A 27171-nucleotide genomic window follows, 5' to 3' on the forward strand; every position below is an offset into this window, starting at 1 on the left:
ACATTGCTGTCAATTGTGTTTAAATGTCATGTCTGTTGAGTATTTTCTTGCCTTAATTTCATGAAAATATGCCCCCCAAAACACATCTTGGAGCACCCAAAACAAGGTAAAATGTTGACACATTTAATTTAAGTGATAAAGTGAAAACTTTATGTTTGTTGAAAGACAGCATATCTTTAGCAACATAATGGGAAAATGAACTAAGTATTGTAGATAAAATATAGTACTAAGCTCTGCATGCTAAGCATCTGTGTTTTTTCCTTAGTAATGGTCTCCTTGGAACAATATACCCATGATACCAAGGGCTTACTGTACAACAAACCCATGAGGCAGGCACTATAATAATAGTTACTTTTTATCAGCATACACCAGTTGACCAAGAGGGGTTTCATTGTGACATTTCTGTACATAGGTCCTGATCAATTTCACCTTCTATGAAGGTATGTATATTTGTAGGTTTTTGAAGAACCTTCATACTGATTTCCATTGTGATTGTACTAGTTTATATTTTGTGCTCTTTATATATTATGTATGTTAATCTTTTATCTATTGAATAGCTGGTAAATTTTTTTTCTCATTCTATAGGCTGTCTCGGTTCTAATTTTTCTTTTACTGTGAAAGACTTTTAAGATTGATATAGTTCCATTTTCAATTCTTGTTCTTGATTCTGAGGAATTAGAGTCCAATTTAGAAGATAATTAGCTGTTTTTTTAACTTCTATGATTTTCAAAAATTTTCCTGTAATAGGTTTAAAGTTTCAGTTCTTACTTTTGAGTTCTTGGATCCATTTGGAGTTGATTTTTGTACGGAGTAAAAGATTGAGGTCCAATGTCAATATTCTGCAAATGGATACCCAGTTTTGTTGTTAATTTTTTATTGTTATTATAAAGATGATATACAGAGGGGTTACAGTGGTATAAGTCAGATAAAGAGTACATTTTTTGGGCTGGAAATGTGGCTAGAGTGGTAGAGTGCTAGCCTTGAGTAAAAGAAGTTCAAGGATGGTCCCTAAGCCCAGGCCCCAAGCCCCAGGACTGGCAAAAAAAAAAAAAAAGAGTACATTTCTTTTTGCTTCCTCCCAGTTTTTCCCTCTCATTCCCACCCACAAATTGTATAGCCCACTTTAAATATATTGTCCAGTGGTTATTTGTTTGTTTACTTATGTTAGCACTTTTTGTTAAAGAGGCTGTCTTTTCTTAAGTGTATTTTTTTTTTTTGTCAGTCATGGGGCTTGAACTCTGGAACTGGGTGCTATTCCTCAGCTCAAGATGAGAGCTCTACCACTTGAACCACAGCATCACTTCTTGTTTTCTGTTGGTTAATTGGAGATAAGAATCTCACAGACTTTCTTGCCCAGGCTGGTTTTGAACTGTGATTCTCAGATCTCAGCCTCCTAAGTAGCTAGGATTATAGGTGTGAGCCACTGGCACCCAACTCTCTAGTGTATTTTTTGGCACAATTGTCAAAAATTAGTGGCTGTTGATGTGTGATTTTATTTCTAGTTCTTCAATAGTATTCCATTGGTCTTTGGGTGTTTATGCTAGTATCAAGCTATTGGTATTAGTATGGAGCTGTAGTAGTAGTATAGTTTGAAGCCTAGTGTTGTGGTACCAGAATAAAGCAGATATTATTAATTAGTCCAATTAAATGCTACTAATTAGTCCAATTTTATATATAAGGAAACAATGATTTTTCCCAGATTACACTGAAAAGAAGTGTCAGAGCTAGAATTTGAACCCAGGCCATCAAATTATTCAATTTCCTATGCTTCAGCAGGTTATTCTATAGTCCATGAACTGGCAAACTTAAGAACATTTTTATTATCTTTAAGTAGTTGTTCAAAGGAGTTACCTCTCAATAGACACTTTTTCTGTAAAGGGCCAGATTGTAAATACTTTGAACTTTGCAAGCCAAAGCAAAATCAAGGCAATTATCTGCATAGCCAGAGAGAATCTGTATCTAATCCCTCTAAATTGTTGTTTGCCTAGTGATGGGCATACTTGGTATCCAATTGGAAAAAGACCAGTTGATTAAAAGCACCAATGAAATCTGAATTAAATTAATTAGAATCCATAGAAAGAATCAACAAAACAAAACAAAGAGTTGGTTCTTCGAAAAAATTAACAAAATAGACAGACCCTTAGCAAATCTTATCAGGAAAAGAAGAGAACACACCCAAATAAATAAGCTCAGAGATGAGAATGGAAACATCACCACAGAAACAACCAAGATTCAGAACATTATAAGGGAATACTTCTCAAACCTTTATGCTAATAAGTTTGAGAACTTGGCAGAAATGGACCTTTTCCTAGCAAATATCGACATGCTGAAACTGAACCAAGATGAGTTAAAACATCTTAACAGGCCCATATCAAGCATTTAAATAGAAACAGCAGTAAGATACCTCTCATCTAAGAAAAGCCTAGGACCAGATGGTTTTACAATGAAATTCTAAAAGGCCTTCAAAGCAGAGCTCACACCAATACTCTTCCAACTCTTCAATGAAATTGGAAGAGAAAGTTCACTACTGAACACATTCTATGAAGCCATAATAACCCTCATCCCAAAACCAGGTAGGTACTCATCAAAGAAAGAGAACTATAGGCCCATTTCTTTGATGAACATTGATGCAAAACTTCTCAACAAAATTTTGGCCAATCGACTTCAACAATTCATCCAAAAAATCATATACCACGATCAAACAGGATTCATTTCAGGGATGCAAAGCTGGTTCAATATACACAAATCAATTAATGTAATTCATCCACATCAACAAGAGCAAGGATAAGAACCACATGGTTATCTCAATAGATTCAGAAAAGCATTTGACAAGATACAACACCCCTTTATGATGAAAGTTCTGGAAAAATTAGGAATCCAGGGAGCATTCCTCAATACAATAAAGGCTGTATATGACAAACCTACAGCCAGCATTATAGTTAATGGTGAAAAACTAAAGCTATTTCCTCTTAACTCAGGAACGAGTTCAATCTAGTATTAGAATGCTTAGCTACAGCAATAAGACAAGATGCAAACATAAAGGGGATCCAAATAGGGAAAGAAGAAGTAAAACTCTCCCTCTTTGCAGATGACATGATCTTGTATTTAAAGAATCCCACGGACTCCACTCCCAAACTACTCAAGCTGATTCAAAACTTTGGCAAAGTAGCAGGGTATAAAATTAACCCCCCAAAATCAATGGCTTTTCAGTATGCCAACAATGAGAAAAGTGTGGCTGAAATCAGGAAAGCAACTCCATAATAGCCTCACAAAAAATAAAATACCTAGGAATTAACTTAACCAAAGAAGTGAATGACCTCTATGATGAAAACTTTAAAAACTTGAAAAAGGAAATCAAAACAGAACTTCGAAAGTGGCAAAAACTCCCATGCTCCTGGATTGGAAAGATCAACATCGTCAAAATGGCAATACTTCCCAAGGCTATCTACAAATTCAACGTGATACCTATCAATATTCCAACTTCATTCTTCAAGGAAATAGAAGAAGCAATCCAAAAATTCATATGGAACAATAAAAGACCCCAAATAGCAAAAACTATGCTTAACAGAAAGAACAGTGCTGGAGGAATATCAATACCAAATTTTAAACTCGACTACAAAGCCACAGTAATCAAAACAGCTTGGTACTGGCACAAGAACAGACCTCAGGACCAATGGAATAGAATTGAAAATCCAGAAATGAACCTACAGACCTACAGCCATCTAATCTTCGATAAGGGAGCTAAAAAAATAGAATGGAAGAAAGACAGCCTCTTCAGTAAATGGTGCTCGCAAAATTGGCTAACTACTTGTAGAAAACTAAAGTTAGATCCTTATATATCACCATGCACCAGAATCAGCTCCAAATGGATCAAAGACCTAGAAGTCAAAGCAGACACTCTGAAAACATTACAGGATGGAATAGGAGAAACCCTAGGTCTCCTTGACACAGGCAGAAATTTTCTTAATGGAGACCCAGAAACACAACAAATCAAAGAAAGGTTGGACAAATGGGATTGCATGAAATTGCAGAGCTTCTTCATGGCAAAGGACATAAGCTAGCAAGATCAATAGAAAGCCCATGGATTGGAAGAAGATCTTCACTAGCCATACAACAGACAAGGGTCTCATATCTAAAATATACTTGGAACTCAAAAAATTAAATCCCCCAACAACAAATCTTCAAAGAAACAACTGCCCAATAAATAAGTGGGCTAAAACTTAAAGAGAAACTTCTCTGAAGAGGAAAGAAGGATGACCAATAGACACATGGAGAAATGCTCAATCTCCCTAGCCATAAAAGAAATGCAAATCAAAACAACATTGAGATACCACCTCATCCCAGTTAGAATGGCTAGAATCAAGAACTCTAATAACAACAGATGCTGGAGGGGATGTGGCCAGAAGGAAACCTTACTGCATTGTTGGTGGGAGTGTAAACTTGACCAACCATTTTGGAAAGCAGTATGGAGGTTCCTCAGAAGATTCCACATAGAGCTCTCCTATGACCCAGCAATCCCACTTTTGGGCATTTACCCAAATGATCACAAACAAGACCACACTAAAGCTACCAGCACAACTATGTTTATTGCAGCATTATTTACCATAGCTAAGATCTGGAACCAACCCAGATGCCCCTCAGTAGATGAATGGATCAAGAAAATGTAGTATATGTACACAGTAGAATTCTATGTCTCCATCAGAAAGAATGACATTGCCCTATTTGTTGGAAATGGAAATCCTTGGAAAAAATTATATTAAGTGAAGTAACCCAGGCCCAAAGAAACATAGGTCCCATGGTTTCCCTTATTTGCAATAACTAGTATATGTCTGAGTCAAGCAGAAAAGATCAGATAAGTTGATGTTAGGGGAATGAACCCCAAGATAAGTATTCAATGTTTTTTTTCTTTCATGCATGTGTTTCTAACACATTTATAAGATTATTTCTTTGTTGCTTTGAATGTCCCTCCCCCACAGTATAACCCCTGCTTTCACTGTATTTGATGTTGGTATAATTTGTGGAGGGGAAGGGAAAAAAACAAATTGTTTAAGTAGGGATACAGGTGGGCCCGTTGCAACAATGAGATGTACAAGTTATGTTGAAAAATGAACCCTATAACTTTGGTCAGGGTGTGGGGGGGGGATATGGGGGACGAGGGGCGGGGATGGGAAGGGATGGGAAGGGAAACAAAGGAGGAGGAAACAATGCTTGATAAGAAATGTACTCATTATCTTGCCATGTAATTGTAACTCCTCTGTACAGTATTTTCACAAGGAAAAAAAAAACCAATTAAAAAAAAAAACACCAATGAGGAAGCAATGGGAGGGGAGGAGGAATGTGTGTGTGTGTGTGTGTGTGTGGTGTGTATGTATATAGAGAGAGACAGAAAGAGACAGGCAGAGAGAGACAGACAGAGGACAGAGACACAGAGGTAAAGAGAGAGACAGAGACAAAGAGAGGCAGAGGCACAGAGAGAGAGAGGGAGACAAAGGAGGGAGATATAGACAGAGAGGGAGACAGAGAGAGGTAGGAAGAGAGAGGGTAGGGATTTAACTTTCTTTCCTAATGACACTGGCTCCAGGTACCCTTTTATTCCTCCCAGAAAATCTAGAGGTCTCAATTGGGCAGACTGTGACCTGCAGTCACCAGCATTGGAGTTCCCAGTGTAACAATCAGCATGAGCCTTGGGGAGTGGTGAGCCACTTGGTATCTGAGGCTCACTATGCAATTTCTTCAGTGGTATTTTCAGGCTGCACAAAAGTAGGCATATTGCCAGATTTGGTCATCAGTTTACTGATGCTTGTTGTAGCTTCCTAGTGTAGCAGTTTGCGTAAGACTAAGAATCAATATGTACTAGCAAGATTCTTATTCTATCCTGTATTTGTCAGATGGTAAAAAAATGAGTCCAGAGATTCAAATGGTAATACTCTCAAAGGGACATTTTCTCTCACTTCTGTTATAGCTTCCTATTTTCTATTCCATAAACATAGCTCCTTCCATTATGTCTACAATAAAATAAGTAACATCAATATTTTAACAATACTTGAAAAGGAAGCTTATGCATTTTATCCTAGATATTTGTTGGATGACCTCATTCCCCCTTTGGGCACAGATTTTCACATGTGTAGAATATTCTCCCCTTAGCTTCAGCAGAAGTTTCCCAAGTACACCTTCAGCCTCACCAAAGCTCATCACCTTCACTTTTCACTGTGTTTGGTAGACTCACAGAAAGTTAAATGCCAATTCTATGAGACCTTGGGGGCACTTCCTGTATCTCTGCTGAGGCAGCAGATGTATTCTGAGCATCTTCTTTGGTGGATGATGCAAGCTTCACCACAGGCTCTAACACTGTAGGTGTTTCATAAGCAACTGTTAATGTGTGAGACAGGATCCTAATACCTCAAATGATGTCTCACAGGGGACAGCCTGGGCCACACGTGTTCTTTCCCACTCAACTTTGAGTTCATATTGACTCAAGGGGCTGCATCTTCCAATGAAATGAAGATGAAATCATGGGAGAGTAGCTCTAGAAGGGATCTTAGAGGTTCACAAGTGCACTCTTACTATCATACAGAAAGAAGTTAGAGGTGGCTCAGTGGTTTGAATCCTGGTCCTTCAGCTATTCCAGCTCACCACCCAATCCTAGGTGTGAAGTAGGTGCTCAGTGTTTATTGAATTGATGAATGCTATTTCCAGCTGTCTGGGGCTTGCTGGTAGTTGCTTGCCAGCAACTAAAACATTCAATTTATTTATTATCTTTTATTTTTATTTATTTTTGAAGTCTGGGTCTGGTACTGTCATTGAGTTTTTTTTTTTTTTTGCTCAAGGCTAGCATTCTACCTCTTTTTTTTTTTTTTGGGTCCAGTCAGGGGGCCTGAACTCTGGGCCTGGGCGCTGTCCCTCAGCTCTTCAGCTCAAGGCTAGCGCTCTACCACTTGAGCCACAGCACCATTTCCGGCTTTTTTCTTTTTGCTTATGTGGTGCTGAGGAATCGAACCCAGGGCCTCAGACATGCAAGGCAAGCACTCTACCACTGAGCCAACTTCCCAGCCCAGCACTCTCTCTCTTGATCCACAGCACCACTTCTGATTTTTTTTTTCTGTGTATGTGGTACTGAGGAATCAAACTCAGGGCTTCATGCATGCTAGGTAAGCACTCTACCACTAAGCCACATTCCCAGCCCCTTCTTCTTTTTTCAGATATGTCTTGCAAAGTAGCCCAGGTTGGCCTTGTGATTCTTTAGCCTCAGCTTCTCTAAGAATACTGTACCATGGTCAGCATTAAAAAGTTTTGGTTTTGGTGGTATGAGGTCTTGAACTCAGGGCTTTTTCACTTGTTCGGCACTTATTTTTTATCTTTAAGCAATTGTTTCTTAAAAGATGGAGGAAGATAGATGCTGGCAATTTTAAATAGGTGCCTGAGTAGGCTTTATTTAGTTATTTTTGTTGGTCATGGGGTTGAACTCAGGGCTTGGGTGCTGTTCTTTTTTGCTCAAAGCTGGTGCTCTACCACTTGAGCAACAGCGCCACTTACAGTTTTCTGTTGGATAATTGGGGATAGGAGTCTCATGGATTTTCCTGCAGGGCTCGCTCAGATCTCAGCCTCCTAGTAGTTAGGATTACAGGCTTGAACCACCAGTACCTAGCTTTGAGTAGGCTTTATGAAGTCAGATTGAAGGAAAAGACTGAAGGGAATGAGAAAAGAGTCTAGTGGGTATCTGGGGAAAGACCTTCCAGATGGAGAATGCTCAGGCCTGTGGAAGTGGCAGCAATGAGGCCAGGGACTGTTAAGGAGCCCGCAGGGGAAGGGGCCTCAGGGACAGCTTAAGATTTTGAAGGCATTTAAAAGCCATTGAATTTTTTTTCCTTTTTGGATGTGGGAGCCACTGCAGAACAGTGATATCCTGGGTACTGTTTGGGGAATGAAGAGACAGGTAAAGATGGAAACAGAGGTCAGCTAGGAGATTGTTAGAGTGATCCTGGCATAGCATGGCTGTGTCATGGACCTGGAATTCTAGCATATTTTCCAGTTGACTCTATTAGGTTTTGTGAGTTAACTTTTGGGCATTTTGGACATAGACTGTCACATGAAAAATGTAGCTTGGAAGCCTATGGATAGGTTAGGGAATAGTTTGTTTCATGATTTGCTGGACTCAATCGCTGGGTGTTTATTTCCTCAGAAATCACTACTAATACTATGTCTTTTCTCCTTGACGTCAAAATAAAAACAAACAGGAAAGGGACATGAAGCTAACTTGTTCAGTCTTTGATATATGTTGTCGCAACTTACAAAGCATGATGATTACCACACAGGAAAGCATATTTCACAAGAGCCCAGAGAAGAAGCACAGTCAGTTGCAAAAACATTAATCAACTCCTCAGAGCTCCAACTTGGGCTGAGAAGACGCTGCTGTGTGAGGGCCCAGCCCATTTGGATTGGTGCCAAGTTTTGCCCCTTGCTGGGAGGGTAACAGTAGTTAATTAAAATAAAATGGGTAGAGCATAGCACACAATCATTACCTTCTTGTATTTGTTTGTCTCCAGTGTGGTCCATTCCCTTTGTGTACAACTAGAAAACAGGCTCAGAGAAACAAATGATCTGTCTCAAGTTTCACTGGGTCTCAAGATTACTTCTTGAACACTTTTTTTGGTTGTTATTTTGGATGATCTGGGCGTCTGCTAGCAATTCATTTTTAGGAAGTTTGTTTAGTGTATTGGCTACCTTGTCCAAGAAGGTTTCTGTTCCACAGGAATGTCTGGTTGCTCCTGAGCACCCGTGAAGTTCGCCTCTAGGTTGGCTCTTGGTGGTCTTTGCCCAGTGGTATTTGTACCCTTGTGACCAATAGTATATAAGAGAAAACACACAATAAAACAGAACATACACTCATTGCCTCTTATATTGCTTTATATTGTCTTGTGTGGGAGAAGCCAGCTGTTATTTGTGAGCAGCCCTGTGGCTTTCCTTCCTATGTGGCAGGAAGCTGAAGCCCCTGGACAAGAGCCAGGGAGTGACTCAGAAGCAGATTCTCCAGCTGTACTCCAGAGATGGCTAGAAATCTGGTTGACCATCCGACCCTGAACTGGGAGACCATGAGCTAGACACAGCTAATTAAGCAGCCCTGGAATCCTTGCTTCTCAGAAATTGTAAGATCATAAATTTCTTGAGCATTCTTATTAGCATATCTAAAATTGTTTAAGGGTAAGTTTTGTTGCAATTTTTTGTATGCAGATAATGTTGTTATCCTCCTTTCTCTTTTTTGAAAAAAACTAATTTATTTTAATCTACCTTTTGATGATAGCCAATACAACATCTTCACTTCCACTACCTATATGTTTACCTCTATTGTGTTGTGTACTTCCTCCATCTCTGCCCCCTTCCACTGTCCTTGTCATTGCCAGTGTCTGCTCCATGTATCCTCAAAGCAACTATCTTGGTTGAGGCCAAACCCAAATGTCATCAAAACTGCTGAATTAGTCATGGTACCAGCAGGAAACAGATGCTGGGCTAAAACTGGCAAGTTGAGAAAAGTTTGATGTAGAGACTGTTTGCAAAATTGCAAGTAATCAAAAGGAGTGTTGCAGTACTCTAGGACTAGTAAAGGAAGGGTGCTGTTTATGGCTGGGGCTGGACGGGGCAGAGGAAGGAGCAGAGGTGTGGAAAATACTCCCCTTCTGAGCAGAAATCAAGACTCTGGCCCAAGCCATCTCTGTTTGTGTCTATGTGTCTACATTTTTTAATATTTGGATTTTCAAATGATATAGATAAAACAGTTGGGCAGGTTACATTCATCTTGCAAACAGTCAATTTTGAACCTCAGATCTGGCTCAGCATTTGCTTTTTTATAGGTGAAGTAGTAGATCCATAAGAAAGTAATCTATTATATATAGTAATATAGTAATAATATATAGTAAAATATATAGTAATAAAGTAATATATATATAATATACACATATACATATATATATATATATATATATATTTGTATTGAGACTGGGCCTTGAGCACAGAGCTTCCCACTCTTGTTTAGTTTTTTCATACATGATTGGTACTCTACCCCTTGAGCCATACCTCTACTTACAGCTTTTTGCTGGTAAATTAGTGATAAGAGTCTTACAGATTTGTCTGTTTGTACTAAGTCTGAATTTCTTTCTTTCTTTTTTTTCATTTTTTTTAAAGTCTGAGACTATTACTCGAACCTGCTGCTTTCACTTATTGGCTAGTGCTCTACCAACTGAGCCATACCTCCAACCCCTAGGTCTGATTCTTGATCCTCAGATATCAGCCCCTGAGTAGCTAGGATTACAGGCATGAGCCACTTGTACCCTACCTAAGTGCATATTTAAAGTAGATTACTAAAATTGACCAATATTGTAAACTTGACTAAAATTTAACAGTTTAGGCTTCAAAGCATTTTTTTCTTTGTTTTCTGTTTTTCCTCCCAGTCCTGGGGCTTGAACTCAGGGCCTTGAACTTCTTTTGCTCAAGGCTGGCACTCTACCCTTGAGCCACAGCACCAATTCTGGCTTTTTCTGTGTATGTGGTACTGAGAAATTGAACCCAGGGCTTCATGCATACAAGGCAAACACTCTGGGACTAGGCCACATTTCCAGCCCCTCTTTTTATTCTTATAAGATGGTCCTATGCCTTTTTTTTTTTTTTTTGCCAGTCCTGGGTCTTGAACTCAGGGCCTGGGCATTGTCCCTGAGCTTCTTTTGCTCAAGGCTAGCACTCTACTACTTGAGCCACAGTGCCACTTCCAGCTTTTTCCACCCTCTGTGTATGTTAAACTCAGGGCTTCATGCATGCTAGTTAGGCAAGCACTCTACCACTCAGCCACATTCCCAGCCCACAGTCTGATACCTTTTTAATGTAGCCACAGTTCTCACTGTCTGCTTCTGCTTGTTCTCTGAGCCTGGGCACTGTAGATTTGGGCTGTGCTGTGTGTTTGGCAGCTGGCAGAGTCCATGTCACAGGGCAGAAAGCAGAGGTACTGCAGGACTAGCCTAAGAAAGCCAGGGCACTTAGAACCTGCTCTGCCACTTCCTGGTTGGGTAATCCTTCAGATAAATACTTCTTCAAGCTTCGGTTCTCCACTGTGTAAAATGAAGTTATATAAATTCATGGCATTGTTGTAAGGAGTAACTGGTATTATTCATGTAAGATAGATGTACTACAGTGAGTATAAATGTTTTCCCCCCTCCCCAGTATAAATGTTTTTAAACGAATCTTTTATGAGAAAATAATAAATGCAAGTGCCTTTAGTACATGTGTTCTTTGTACTACAGTTTACTTGGAAAATTGGACAGACTGAAGTAAGATATGTGCCAGTGACAATGCATTCTCTCTTAGCTACATAGTTGTGTAACTGAACACTGTAAGTAAGCCATGATAATTGACTCAAATAATTACAACCATACTAATGAGACAATGTGTCCATCACTGCTTCAAAGCTGTAAAATGGAATCTTTCTATTGCCATTTCTTTCTTCCTGTTTAGCATCTTGTTTCATCTAAAATTCTACTGTGCTTGAAAAGTTCTATGATTTCACCTTCTTGCCTAATTGTTAATTTGATGTGGTCCTTTAGCTACAATTAAAAAACAAACCAAAACAAACTTTGATTGATGCACAAAAAAATCCTGCACATAGTTTTCAGGGTAAATCCTTGTTTCTGGTGAGAGTTAGCCAGCCAATGGAACTTCTTCAAAGAGTAAGAGGGCATTTTGTCCAAGGATCTGTGAAACAATGACAACAACAAAAAACCTTGGGAATTTTCCAGGATAAAGGGGAACATAGAGAAACCAATAATTTCAGCAGTCCTGGTGCCCAGTATCTTAGTTTTGGAGAAGAATTGAGCCTTTTTAGGGACTAAAACATATTTATCAGCAAGACAAGATAGATCACATATACTTTTAATATGTTAATATACATATTTTAAAATAATTTTACAATTAATTTATAATTATAATCATTTAACATAATTTTAATATACATATATTCAACTGTAAATTCTTGGCCCTTAAAAAAAAGTTTTGGAGGCCCAAGTGACTTCAGAGAATAATTAATTCAGCTTCTTTCTCTTTTGTTACTGATGACTAATGGCCTACAAAGGAGTAGAGATTCACTGAAGGTCACGTGGCAAACTAGGGAAAAAGCCAGGATAAGAAGCTATAGTTTATTTATTTATTTATTATTTATTTGTCTGAACTTTGGACCTGGGCACTGTCCCTTAGCTCTTCAGCTCAAGGCTAGTGCTCTACCACTTGAGCCACAGCACCACTTCTGGGTTTTTTTGCTTGGTAGGTGCTGATGAATTGAACCCAGGGCCTCATGCATGCAAGGCAAGCACTCTACCACTGAGCCACCTACCCAGCCCGAAGCTATAGTTTAAGTGCTGTGATATTGTGCCACATTCCCCCCGTAGTTCACCATTCCAAAGGATTCCCTACGCAGTATCACTCTGATCACAAGCCTCTGGTGTAGGTTGCTCGTGACTCCCTAGTATGGCTCATCATTTAGTTTTCAGACAATTTTACAAAATCCCCTTCCCTTCTCTCCCCTCTCCTCTCCTCCCTTTCCTTCACTCTTTGCTTTCTTTCCTCCTTTCCTTTCCTTTCCTTTCCCTTCCCTTTCCCTTTCCCTTTTCCTTTCCTTTCACTTTCCTTTCTTTCCCCATCTCTCTTTCCCCTTTCTACTTTCCCCTTCCTTTTTCCCCTTCCCCTTTTCTGTTTCCCCTTTCTCTTCTTTCCCATTCCCCTTTCCCCTTCCCCTTTCCCTTCCCCCCTTTCCTTTCCTTCTCCTTTCCTCTTTCCTTTTCCCTTCCTTTCCCTGTTTCCCCTTCCCTTCCCCTTCAACTTGGGGCCTGGGCACTGTCTCTGAGCTTTTGTGCTCTATTATTTGAACCACAGCTCCACTTAGGGCTTTTTGGTGGTTAATTGGAGATGAGTCTTGTAAAATTTCCTACTTAGGCTGGCTTGGAAACTCAAGCCTCAGATCTCAGCCTCCTGAGTAGCTAGGATCACAGGCATGAACTACCATTTCCTGGCCAAAGTTCTTTCTTAAGGTGAACTGAGATCTGCTTCTCTTCAGCTGTCACTCTTTGGTTCTGTCTTCTCTTTCTGCCCTAGAACATACTTTAGAGTTTTGCCAAGAGTGCCTGCAGCCAACAGGAGCCTCCCTATCTTCAGACCAAATATCCTGGGTTTTTGCAACTCTGTCTTTTTGCTTCTGGTTTTAGAAGCACTTTATATTCTGGACACATCATTACCTAGTTAAGATTTACCTCAGACAGTAATGGCCAGATAAGAACAGTGCGATGGTTAATTTTATATGTCAGTTTGGCTAGGCCATGGTGCAGGGCTATTTGATCAAATTTGTCTAGATGTTGCTGTGAAGTTATTTGTGAGATGAGCTTAACATTTAAAGCAGTAGGTTTTTTTTTCTCTTCCATGTATATTTTTTATTGTAAAAATACTGTAAAAAAGGGGTTACAGTTACATGAGTAAGGTAATGAGTACATTTCCTATGGAGCATTGTTACCTCCTCCTTTGTTTATCCCCTACCATCCCTTCCCTCCCCACCTCTCCAACTCCTCCCTCCCCCCACCATGAAGTTGTAAAGTTTATTTTCAACATAGTGTCTTGTACATCTCATTGTTACAATGGGTGAACCTGTATCCTTATTTAAGCATTTTGTTATAGCCCTTCCTCTCCCCAAATTAGAAAAATGTATATACAAGATGCAGAACACTGGAATCAGATACAGTGAAAACAAGGGTTATGCCATGGGGGAAGAACATACAAAAGAAACAAGAGAATCACAAAGTGCATCATAAATATGTTAAAAACAATAGCAAGCAAGAAAAAAACCACTTGTGTCCCTGTCTTGGGGTTCATTTTGCTTAGCATCATCTTATATGGTCATATGTACATAGCTTTTGACCTTTTTTGCTTATCCTAGACATGTACTAGTTATTGCAAATTAGGGAAACCATGAGACCTATGATTCTTTGAGCCTGGCTTACTTCACTTAGTATAATTTTTTCCAAGTTAAAGCAGCAGGCTTTTGAGTAAAGCAAATTACCTTCTATAATGTTGCTTGGCTTCATCTAATCAACTGCAGGTCTTAGGCAAAAGATCAACCTTCCCTGAGGAACAGAGAATTCTGCCAGCAGACTGCTAGAATGGCTCTAGCTGTAAACATCAGCTCCTCCTGTCTTTAGCCTGCTGACTTACCCTGCAGATTATAGATTTGCCAGCCTTCACAGTCATATGAGCCAATTCCTTAAATCTTTCTCTGTGTCTCTGTCTGTCTTCCTCCATATTAAACATATACATGTATCCAATTGGTTCTGTTTCTCTAAAAAAATTCTGGTTTAATATACTCAGGTTTCAAGTATATAATGTTAGGCAAAAGAATCAGAAAAAAAATCTAGTGGGTGACCTTTGCTTCTTCTGGTTAATTAATTAATTAATGGCATGAGTTTAAGGAAACATTTAATTAATTAATTGAATATAGCATTTATTCTGCTCCCATGTGCTGTAATGGAAAGGACAATATTGCAACCAGGGTTTTGAATGTAGGAAGGACTTTGATAAAATCAGACTGCTCAAAATTTGCAAAGAGGAATAGAATTTCAGTTTGGTGAGATAATTCTGGGTTCACATTCTGGCTCCAACAATTAGCAGCTGATGACAATGTTATGTAGCTCAATCTCATTGAGCCTCAGTTTCTCATCTATGAACTGAGGGTTTGGGGTTAGATTTTTAATTCTCCCTTTAATTTTAGACATACAGTGTCTCAATTTAGTGAAGATTCAGGGAAGCATTGTACATATTATGAAGACTCTAAGGTACAGGAAAAATCTTATATATTAACGTGTAATTCATATATACTATGTACACAAGTAATATTCACATCCATAATTTCACTTGATCCTATTTCATCCTTATTGAAACCTTCAGAGTAGGCACTAACATCCTTCCCCTCCCCTCCCCCCCCCCCAGTCATGGGGCCTGAACTCTGAGCCTGGGAGCTGTCCCTCAGCTCTTCAGCTTAAGGCTAGTGCTCTACCACTCGAGCCACACCCCCACTTCCGGCTTTTTCTGCTTATATGCTGCTGAGGAATCGAACCCAGGACCTCATGCATGAAAGGTAAGCCCTCTACCACTGAGCCACCTTTCCAGTCCTAACATCCATATTTTATAGGAGGAAAGACTTAGGCTTATACACATTAAACATTTTGTTCAAGGCTATGAATTGTAAGTGCCAGAATCAGAATTCAAATTAGATTTTCAATAATTCTGAACCATGCAATCTTGATTTACTTTGTTTTGCTTGAGAATTCTTGGCATTTGGGTAGAATGGCACGAGTTCAAGAAATCTGGGATTTGTTTGAAAAAATGTTCTTTTCAAAGTTTGTCAACATAAAATTTTCAAAGTAAAAAGATAATTTTATAAATTTATAAACAATAGGTAACAAAATTTTATTTACATGTTTTTAATTTTTTTATTGTAAGTATAATGGGGAGGTATAGAGGGTTTCACTTATATAAGTCAGGTAAAGAGTATATTTATTTTTGGACAATATCACCTCTTTTCCCATGCTCTCTCACAATTTTTCCCTTTTGTCCCCACTTACAAGTTGTATAGTTCATTTTCTACATAGTGTTTAATGAGTACCACTGCTGCATTTGTTTACCTTTTATCCCTTCATTTCTATGCTCCTCCCTTGCCCTCTCAAGACATCTAAGTAAAAATCAAGACACAAGGATAACAAAACAAAACAACAACAGAGAAAAAAAAATCTCTTGTTTCCATTTCCTGGAGTTCATTTTGATAAATATTATTTTATATGATCAGAGGCACACAGGCATTGCACTGTTGGTTCCTCCCCTAAAGAGTTTCCTCCTCTGGTCTCACATGTTTAATGAAGGAGCTAGTAGGATGACAAAGGCTGAAATAAAACTGATGAACTAGATACAAAATTAGTTAATGAGTCTTTAACTTTTGAGGTTACTTTCTCTTTTATAACAAATCATTTTTACTGGACACAAAATGAAAGTCTACAAGTTACAGGCTCATAAACTATCTAGATCTTAACTAATAGTAAGTGATAATTCAGACAAAAGCACATATCCCTAAAGTCAGATGGTCTTTAGGCTATGCTCTAGTATGATGTAGGCAGGACAGCTCATCATCCTGATATATTTCCAAGTTCTGGTTAATTTTTCTCATCAGTCTATCATTGTGATCATGAACCTTCGTTTCCCAGAATGACGGGTTTCATCATATTTGTGAGTTATTTGGCTTGATTATCCATAGAAGATTATCCTTTTTGTTATATAGTCTGTAATATAACCTAGACTAGATCCTTTTGGTGTTGTGCAGCTACTATAGCCAGAAAATAAACTTCTGTTTGGAAGTTTCACAATGAATTAGTATTGGATGTTAATACCTACTGTCATTCCAGATATTCTCAACTTACAATTGTATAATATACATGTCATATATATGTAGTCAATTCATTTAAAGTATATAAGCCAATGGCTTTTAATCTCTTCATGGAATTGTATAACCATCACACCAGTCAATTTTAGAAGATGTTCATTGCTCCAGGAAGAAATTCTGTACTCTAAACATCATTCCACATTCCTTTCCTTCTACTGTCCCTCGTCCTAGGAAATGACTAATCTTTTCTGTCTCTATTGATTTATCTGTTTGGGATATTTCATATATATGGAATTCAATTAGGTGTGTTCCTTTGTGATTGATTTCTTCTACTTAGTGTAAGGTTTTCAAGTTTAATCCACATAGAAGCCTGACACAATATTTTTCCACTCTCCTTCCCTCCTTCCCTCCCTTTCTTCCTTCCTTTTCTTTCATCTTGTTGCATGCTAGACTATTGAGGTACATCCCACCCACATATTTCTTATTTCTATTGAAGAACAACATTTCTTTGTATGCCAGTGAAAAGAGAATCCATGTTTCTTCAAAGAGTTTTATAGTTTTTGTTCTTGCGTCCATCTTGAGTTAATGTTTTCTCAGATGTGAGGTAGGAGTGTATATCTAATTGTCCAGCACTTGTTAAAGAGACTACTTTTTCTTTGTGTACCTTTCTAGAAAATTAATTAACCAGGGCTGGGAAGTTGGCTCAGTAGTAGAGCGCTTGCCTTGCATGCCTGAGGCCCTGGGTTTGATTCCTCAACACCACATAAGCAAAAAGAAAAAAGCCGGAAGTGGTGCTGTGGCTCAAGTGGTAGAGCACTAGCCTTGAGCTGAAGAGCTGAGGGACAGCGCCCAGGCCCAGAGTTCAGGCCCCATGACCGGACCCAAAAACAAAAACAAAAACAACAACAAAAAAAAGAAAATTAATTAACCAAAAATAGGAAGGTTTAATTCTGAACTAATTCTTTTCTTTTCTGTTTTGTTGGTGGTTGTAGGGCTTGAACTCAGCATGGTTCCTGTCCCTGAGCTTTTCCACTCAACGCTAGTGTGCTACCACTTTGAGCCACAGAGCCACTTCTGGTTTTCTGGTGGCTAATTGGAGATAATAGTCTCATGGATTCTTCTGCTCATGCTGGCTTTGAACCACAATCCTCAGATCTTAGCCTCTTAAGTAGACAGGAATACAGGCATGAGCAAGCAGGGTCCAGATAAAACAATCTTTTAAAATGAACCAAGTTAGCTGGGTGCTGGTGGCTCACACCTGCAATCCTAGCTACTCAGGAGGCTGAGCTCTGAGGAAGGTGGTTCAAAGCCAGCAGGGGCAGGAAAGTCTGTGAGACTCAGGTCTCCGATTAACTACCTAAAAACTGGAAGTGGAGCTGTGGCTTAAAGTGGTAGAGTGCTAGCCTTGAGCAAAAAAGCTCAAGGACAGTGCTCAGGCCCTGAGTTCAAATGTCATGACCAACACTACCAACAAAACATTGTTTTAGCTCCTTAGGGCACCTTGCATTTTCATATAAATTTAGTATCTTGTCCATTTCTGCAAGAAAGGTAATTGGTGTTTTGCTAGATATTGCATTCAGTCTGTAGCTATTGAGATGATCATGCTATTTTTGTATTCTATTAATATAATATATAGAGTTTTGATATTAACATTGCATTCTGGAATAAATCAAGGTTGGCTGTATGATTCCATTGTTATGCCTAGGTCGCAGGACCCCCACCAAGAAGACCACCAAGAGTCAGACTTTACAGCTGTTTTAAGGTTTTATTTAAACGGGCTGCAGTTCGGGCCTTGTCCTACACTCTGACACAGTGGAGCCTAGGAGGAGAGCCCCTAGCTAAGGATTTGCAGGTCTTACAAAGGCACACAGCCAGGTGGTTTAGCATCACGTGTTGCTCTGCTCTGAAACAAGCAACAAATGGTCACTGCCTCAAGTACTTTAACCCTTCACCATTTGGTCTATAATTCTTATGTAGTTTTTAGATGGGGCTGGGAAGGTGGCTCAGTGGTAGAGCACTTGCCTTGCATGCTCGAGGCCCTGGGTTCGATTCCTCAGCACCACATAAGAAAAAAGCCGGAAGTGGTGCTGTGGCTCAAGTGGTAGAGCACTAGCCTTGAGCTGAAGAGCTGAGGGACAATGCCCAGGCCCAGAGTTCAGGCCCCACGACCGGACCCAAAAAAAATTCTTACGTAGTTTTTAGATTCAAATTGTTGTTAAGGAGTTTGTGACTATATTTATAAGAGATAATAAACTACAGTCTTCTTATATCTTTGGTATCTGGGTAATACCGACTTCATAAATTAACTGAGTTTGGTCTGAAATACCAGGTATCCAGCAGAAGTCAAAACAGCTCAGGTCTGGTGCAGAGACTGGAGCCTTGGAGTATACAGAAGACCCCATGTCAAAGAAAAATGAAGGGCAAAAGCAATCATTACAAAACTTCCTACAATAACGTCCTGTTTATATTTCTTAAAGTGGTAAAATAAGCCATATACATCATTATTAACCAAAACTTTCCCACTCCCAAATGCAGACAATTAAGAGATGAAAATATGCATGTGTGTGTAGGTAAATTATGCTTGGTCAACAATACAAAATATTTTTCCTTTTTTAACTTTTTAAACAGTAAATAAGCCAGATGGTAACAGTTTGTGGAAGTATGAAGAAAACCAAACAAGATGTGGAGCGTATTTGCACTTAATCTGAATTTTGTAGATGTAAGTATGACCAATAAAGATAATTTGTTTTCTTCATGATTAGAATATAAGGAATCAATAATTTTCTTTCTTTCTTTCTTTCTTTTTTTTTTTTGGGTGGGTCATGGTGCTTGAACTCTGGGCCTGGGCACTGTCCCTCAGCTCTTCAGCTCAAGGCGAGCACTCTACCACTTGAGCTACAGCGCCACTTCCAGTTTTCTGGTGGTTTATTGGAGATAGGAGTCTCACGGTCTCTCCTGCCCGGGCTGGCTTTGAACCGCGATCCTCAGATCTCAGCCTCCTGAGTAGCTAGGATTACAGGCGTGAGCCAACAGCGCCCGGCTTTTTCTTTCTTTTTTAAATCTTTTTTTTTTTTTTTTATCATTTTAAGCTTTTTTTTAAATACAGTCTCTCTGTCTCTAACTCCTAAGTGCTGCGATTATAGGCATGTTCTACCATGCCCAGCCAATGCATAGTTTTAATGAATGAAATCATTACTCATAATGATTATACTAAACATGGAGAACAGTTTCTGTTTTACTATTTTACAAGTAAAATAAGTGAGAGACTGATGAATCTTTAGCTACTCGGTGAAATTTGCTTTCCTAATTTCCAATCTAGTGTATCATGTTATCCTTCATCATTGAGAAAACATACTTCTATAAGTGAAAATTAAATGTCCTGTGTAGATGGGATTCAGAATCCAATGAGGGCAACAATTCTGTTTGCTTTTATTAGGGCATTCAGGTTTTTTGTTTTGTTTTTTTGCTTACTTTTGGGGTCTCTGTGAAGAAAAGGCAGACAGAGTATCTGTGACACTGGCTCCAGTCCTCAATCTCTGCACTATTCAGGAGGGAAGACAACTCTCAGAGCACCATGCATTCAGTCTTGTTAATACTGTTGGTGACCTCCTCCCATTCCACTAGCCAAAGGACAGTTTGTATTAAATAAGGACCTCCAACATTTTTTTCTTTTTCTGTCGGAGGTGAGCGTTGTCTTAAGGTATTTGGAATGCCCGTATTTCCAGGATCCTGTGTTTTCTCTTTTAAAACAGGCTATTATCAGCCTAACAAGTTTTCGTCAAATCACTTCTCATCCTCATTGCCCTCTCTCTAAAACAGTGGCATCTGGTAATGATGATTTGATTTCATTTGTTGATCTCATCCCTGAGTCCTAGGAAAGAAAGCCTGTGTGTTTGTGGGAGAGGGAGAGGTGGTACCTCGTTCAAGGCTTATACCCCATCACCGCAAAAGCAAGGCCTGTACTCCTTTCCCAGACTTGCCAAGAGTAAAATCAGAGGAAACCACTGCTAAATTAAAATATATGAGTCTTCTCTCCAAGAGGGGAATAGGGAATTGGGAAGTTGACCCTGTCTGTGTGGACACTGGGAACACAGAGGATGAACAGAGAGGGGATGAGTAACTTCTCAGGCTGCATTCTAATGGACTGTGGATCTACCTGGATATCCAGGTTACACAAAATGCACAGGATGCTCAGAGGCTTGTTATGGCAAGCCAGCAACCACCTCGCCCAAATCTTCCTCAGTCAGACCTCATGAGTGGGCTGGGAGGAGGCCTCTGTTATCCTCCCATTACAGAGAAAAAGCAAGAGACACTGCACAGCCAAGAACCCCGAATTCTGGCTCCTTCATCCAAATCTACTAGCTAGGCCTTTTTTTTTTTTTTTTTTTTTTTTTTGGTTGTGAGGCTTGAACTCTGGGCTTGGGCGCTATCCCTCAGCTCTTCAGCTCAAGGCGAGCACTCTACCAGTTGAGCTACAGCGCCACTTCCGGTTTTCAGGTGGTCAATTGGAGGTAAGAGTCTCATGGACTTTCCTGTCCGGGTTGGCTTTGAACCGCGATCCTCAGATCTCAGCCTCCTGATTAGCTAGGATTACAGGCGTGAGCCACCGGTGCCCAGCCATTTTTTAAAAAAATGTCCAGACTATATTTGGAAATGATCTTGGAGCACACATAGTCGGCCCACCCTCTGGTTTACAACCCAGCTAGTAGATTGCCAAGAGACGACGGCCAGTGCACTCCAGCCTCCTTTAGCCCCTTACAGTTCCTCGCTCCCAGCAGCAGGAGCTGGGGCGGAGCAGGGATCGGTTGTGTTCTGGGGCCGAGGGTACAGACTTCCCGGGGGAAGGCAGTTCCACCCGGGCCGGGGGCTCGGCTTCCCGGGGGCGGTCCCGTCTCCAGCGCTCGCGCGCTCCGGAGCCTCCCGAGCGCGGCGCACCGGGTAAGAGCCACACTTCTGCGTCCGGACGCGCACTCGGGCTGCACCGGGCTGGGAGGGGCTCGGACGGCCGGGGAGGCTCTGGGCGCCGCCTGCGGCTGAGGTTTCGAGGCTGGCTGTTGCTTCCGGCCGCCGAATCGCGAGCGGTCGTGGGTCCGCGGAGAAGCGCCGAGCGGCCGCGGACTCGCTGTGATCTCGACTGCGGCGGGGGCGCGAGCTGCCCAGGCCGCGCCGCGACCCGTAGGTGAGTTGTTTGTGGGGGCTCCCCCTGGGCAGGGGTCCTCGTCCCCGCGTCCTCCCTCCGCGGCGTTCCCACCCCAGGTCCCTGGATTGCAGCTCTCCTCCGAGCCCTTGCTCCCTGCCCCGCCGCTCTCCCTTCCCCGCGCCTCCGGGCTCCCGCCGCCCTGTGCACACGAGCTGAACTCGGATGGGGGAGCCCCAGCGCGGAGCTCGGGGTTCCCTGCGCCCGGCTCCTCGTGGCCACGGGGCCGACGGTGTCAGCCCGGGTGGACGGCGCTCGTCTCGGGGACTGGCGGCCCCGGGCCCCAGCCTGCCCCAGCTGCTTCCCCGGCGCCTCCACACCCGCTTCTCCGTCTGTGAAACCTTCTGTGCAGACGGAAAGCCAACGAACAAGGGCGGGGGGTGCCGGGGCCGAGGCCTGCTCCGCCTGGGTCCGCGCTCCTCTCCCTGAGCTCGCAGACTGCGTTTCGAATCGCTTCCTCCAAGGGTCCTCGCCTCCCTGACCTTCTCAGGGCGGCGTAGGGCGGGCGAGTGGAAGACGGTCGGTGCTTGATCCGTGAGAGAGGACGGCGGCTGTCGGGGTCGTTACTCTGGGCGGCCCGGCCGGGCTCCGGCTCTCGGCTCCGCTCGTTCCTCGCTGGCTAGCGGACTGCGGGTCCCAGGGAGATGGCTGCCCCGGTCGGCCCTCTGCCCAGTGGGTGCCGGCTTCTGGGAGCCGGCGCTGCGGGTGGAAGCTGCGGGTTCTAGCCGTCCAGACCTCGGCTTGGACCTGCGCTCCGGCCGGCTAGGAAAAAAAAGCAAAACAACAACAACAACAACAAACCTGCCCAGAAGTGTTTCTCTGGTCCCAGCGGAGCCCGGGCAGGTGCAGCTGTCTATCGCAGCGCTGTGAGTGGCACGGCCTCAAACCTTCACACTGACCAACCAGGACCCCCTCAGGGCTCCATTGCACCACAGGTTTGGGAGTGCTCTCCGACTTTCCGTAGCCAGAAAGCCCCCCTCACCCCCACCCGCCCAGTGGAGCTGTCTGTGATGAGGTGTCAAAGACACAAAATGTATTTGAGACCCCGGGGGCTGTGGTTGGGCCAGGTACTGGCTGAAGGGGTGACAGAGAGGATATTTTGTAAACACAGATGTTTCCCCAGCTTAATTCTGAGTCTCCTCTTAAAAATGTATTTTTCCCCTCTGTGTATTAAACATATAAATAAAGGGAATATCCCCAGGGAAAAGGGATCTGTCTTTGCAAAGGCAGATGCAGCAACCCCTCTCCCCACCGCACCCCACCCCCCCAGTTTATAGGAGTAAATGCTGACATTATCACACACCACTGCACCCTGCAGCGCCCCACCCTGGCGGGCCCAGCCTGACATTAATCAAGTGCTTACTATGTAGCAAGATCTAATTCTCATCATTTTACGTGTATTTATTATTTAGCCTCTTCCATATCCTATTAGATGAGTAACCTGAGCTCCAGAGAGTTGCTCACCCAGGAAGTAATTGGCACATTCCAAGCAGTCTGCCTCCAGGATCTATCCCCTGAGTTGCTTTAGAATTCTGGAGATCCAGGCTTCCCATCTTCCCTTACTTGGGGGAAGTTAAGTCAGAATTTGATCGTCTATGTATTAGTGGATCATTATCTCACTTGGGTGGCAAAAGTAAACCTCAAGTGAAAACAGAGCATTAAAGGCTAAACTTTGGATGGAATAAAGAGGAACAGGCTAGAATTAGAATTGTCAGTAAAGCCTCAAGTCAAATTCAAACTGTGCACTTCAAATTAATGAACTGAACTCTGATTGGCTGGTTGAGTATCAGCAAGTGGATGACTTGTTGGTGACTACTTTGGATCTGGAGAATGAAATGGGGGAGGGAGAAGAGACAAAAAACCAAATTGTTGGTCCCAAATTAGTTGCAATTAATAATGACAGATGTCTCATATACAGGTTACTGCCCCTAATCTCTGCCTCAGGTAGCTATCACTAATCCACAGGGCCCCTGAATCCTTAACTCAGTGCTCTGGGAAGCCTCTACCAATTGATTCTGTGGCTTTCTTCCTCCTTTTCCAGACTTCCTATTTCATTCCTCTGGGGTTTGGTCACCGAAGTAGCAAGTGGAAAACCAGGGAGTTTTCTGCTCTGTGTGTGTGTTTGTTTGTGAGTGTGTGTTTGTGTATGAGCATGTGATGAACCTGGGGCTTGTATCAAAGCCTGAGCTTCTTGTTTGGCTCAATGCTAGTTCTTTATCACTGAAGCCACAGCTTTACTTCTGGATTTGTTGTTGTTGTTGTGTTGTTGGTCATGGGGTTTGAACTCTGGGCCTGAACCCTGTCCCTCAGCTCTTCAGCTCAAGGCAAGTGCTCTACCACTTGAGCCACAGCACCACTTCCAGTTTTCTGGTCATTTATTGGAGAGAAAAGTCTCACGGACTTTCCTGCCCGGGCTGGCTATGAACCATGATCCTCAGATCTCAGTCTTTTTAGTAGCTAGGATTACAGGCATGAACCACTGGCACCTGGTAACTGTTTAACTTTTTAAAGAGGACTTTTTCCCTTCATTTACATTTTTCTGGTCTTTTATTTTAATGGTCTTCATCTTAAATCCATCTTAAGACTCAGGACAGAGCTATGGGGGAGGCAGAATATCAAGAGAGTGGTCCACCTTCCACAGTGGGCCAGACGCTTAGAAATCACCTTGTCTGTTCTTTGCAGTTGGTTGACAGCAAACCTCCAGTCCAGTGGAGAAGAATGATTTATTCAGGTTACCTCACATATTCATCTTTGAATACACCTGTAACAACTTACTATGCCTAAGTTTAGGGGATATAGAAATTTTAAAAATTCAGTTCTAGGGCTAGGAAGTTGGCTCAGTGGTAGAGCGCTTGCCTTGCATGCAGGAGGCCCTGGTTTCGATTCCTCAGCAGCACATAAGCAGAAAAAGCAGGAAGTGGCTCTGTGGCTCAAGTGGTAGAATGCTAGCCTTAAGCTGAAGAGCTGAAGGATGGTACTCAAGCCCAGAGTTCAGGCACCATGGCCTCCCTCCCCCCCACCCCTCCAAAAAAATCAGTTCTAGTTTTGTAGTTCAGCAGAGTCCATTATGGGTCCTATATGACTAAAATCAAGGTGTCATCAAGCTATTATTTCTCTCCCTTTTTTTCCTCCTGTCCTATCACTTGAGCCACAGTACCATTTCCAGCTTTTTTTTTTTTCTTTAAAAGTGGAGATAAGCATATCATGGGCTTTACTGTCCAGGCTGACTTTGAACTGTTATCCTCAGATCTCAGCCTCCTGTGTAGCTAGTATTATAGTATGAGCCATTGGTGCCTGGCTTTTTCCTTCATCAAAAAAAATCTATCTATCTATCTATCTGACTATCTATCCAATCTTTAAGTAGTTGTACAAAGATGTTCCAATTCAACATGTCGGTTTATGAGTACAATGCCTCTTGATTGATGTCACCCCTTCTATTCTCTCCCATCTCTTCCAACCCCATCTAGCCCCTCAATATAATTTAATTATATTCATTTTATTAAATTGTAATATCATTCAACAGAGTTACACTGTTAGAATCCTCTCTTGCATTTGTTTCTGGAAGTTCTTGGGGGAGAATTGATTTCCTGATTATCTGAGTTGTTGGTAGAATTCATTTCCTATCATTGCTGACTCAAGGTTGCCAATTTCTTGTGGGTGGTAGAGGAAGAGTCTTTGCCTGCCTTTGGCAGCTGCTGTGTTTCTTGGCTTTCAATGACCTTTCTTCATCTTCTCATGTCTCTGCCCTCTGAGTCATGCTTCCTTTTCATATTTGAGGTTCTGGGGCCTTGGGCATGGATATCTTTGAGATGGCCATTATGGCCATGTATGACCTGCCATGCATCCTGTTGAGGGTCACACAGTGAGTGGTTATCCCCTTCCCCCAATGTAACCCCTCACATGGAGTCTCCTTCGGCCATCCACCCAGCACATAGCAGCACTTAGTCACCGACAAATGACAATGATGGATAGTAGTGGCTTAAACAGGAGGCTGTGGATTTGGCCTGGGTTTTTGGATTCTCTTTTTCTGCTCATTTTCTGTTGAGTTTTGAGACTCTGTGATTGGCTGGTCAGATGAAGTCTACGTGCAGTCTTGGAAAGCCCTGGCTGCCTTTCTGAACTCTGAAATAAATATCCTGGTGTTTTTCCATTTTTCCAGCCACAGAGGAGCAGATAGAATCTCAGGGAAGAGATCTTTAGGCATATTGAAGAAGAAGGGCCAGTGGGTGAAATGAGGACAGGATACTCAGACTCTTCAGGGACCTTGGGCCATTAGAGAAAGGCCTCTGATTTGATTCACATCACATAAGTGATAGTTTGTATGTTCTATACATTCCTTCCTGTGGCCTATTTCTTTGGAAAAAGGTCCCTGGTGAAATAACTCTGGGCTAGGCTTATGAATGTTTGAGGCTGATAAGCAACAGAAGAAAGCCATTTCTCACAGTAAAGATGAGGCTAGGATGTCCTCATTAGACTTAGATTGGGAAACATGCTCCCTCTTTTAGCAGCCTCTCTGTCCTGTTCTAAGAACAGAGAAAGAAGGAGTCATACCTTGTGCACCCCTCAATTTCTGCATATAGGAAGCCCATCAGCCCAAGGAAGTTAACAAGAAGGAGTCCTCCAGAACCTGATTCTGAAGGACCAGTCCTATGCTTCATGTGTGAGCATGTACACACAGATATATGTGTATATGTATATATACTTGCATATATTGTTAACTAAGAAAGAAAGAGGCTGAAATAGGCTCTGAAACAGCCAAAATAGGCTGAAATCTGAGGATGTAATTTTATATCCTCAATTAGGGTGGTGATTTCAGGATTTAATGACGATGTCTTATACAACTCAGAATCCTGGAACTCTTGCCAACTGAGTTCCATGAGTTGATCTCACATCTGAAGTAATCAGTCATCTCATATTCATTCTTCCATTGGTCTGACTTCTGTTGTAATTTAAGTGCCAGGCACTGTGATAGGTGTTCAGGATACAGCAGCAAACCAAATCCAGGCTGATGCTCCTGCATGCTTGCAAATGTGGGATTACAAGAACAAGTCTTTAGCCTGTTTGCAATGAACACCAACAGAGCCAGGTGCTGTTGGCTCACATGTAATCCTAGCTATTCAGGAGGTTGAGATCTGAGGATCACAGTTAAAGCCTGCCTGGGCAGGAAAGTCCATCAGACTCTTATTTTCAATTAACCATCAAAAAGCTGGAAGTGGAGCTATGGCTCCACAAGTAGTAGAGTCCTTACCCTTGAGCACAACAGTCCAGGGACTGTGTTCAGGCCTTAAGTTAAGCCCAAGCACTGGAGCGTGCATGTACGCGTGTGTGCACACGTGCACATGCACACTCACACACGCATACACACATGCACGCACACACATCCGATAAAAACAAATGAATGACAGATTGATTTTAGATGTGAAAAGTGTAAACAGAAGATAAGAGACAATGATGGCTGGTGGATGTCAGTGGTAGTCTTAACACAGGGATCTGGAAAACCCAAATGGAAATATTTCAGTTGAGATAG

The 27171-nt window shown here is 41.8% G+C and overlaps 1 protein-coding gene across 6 annotated transcripts in view; it reads left to right on the top strand.

The window, feature by feature from the left end:
• The window catches only part of Smim3 (small integral membrane protein 3), a 52947-nt gene that overhangs the window by 8387 nt on the left and 17389 nt on the right, over positions 1-27171 (top strand). For 2 of the 6 annotated variants that reach the window (XM_070036422.1, XM_070036423.1), the window contains exon 2: positions 19076-19166. The gene's annotated coding sequence lies outside the window, so the exon portion shown is untranslated. The other 4 variants (XM_070036421.1, XM_070036425.1, XM_070036424.1 and 1 more) reach the window with 4 other exon arrangements.

The sequence above is a fragment of the Dipodomys merriami genome, unplaced genomic scaffold (assembly GCF_024711535.1).
Source record: "Dipodomys merriami isolate MVZ:Mamm:240054 unplaced genomic scaffold, mDipMer1.0.p SCAF_27, whole genome shotgun sequence".
Lineage (NCBI taxonomy): Eukaryota > Metazoa > Chordata > Mammalia > Rodentia > Heteromyidae > Dipodomys > Dipodomys merriami.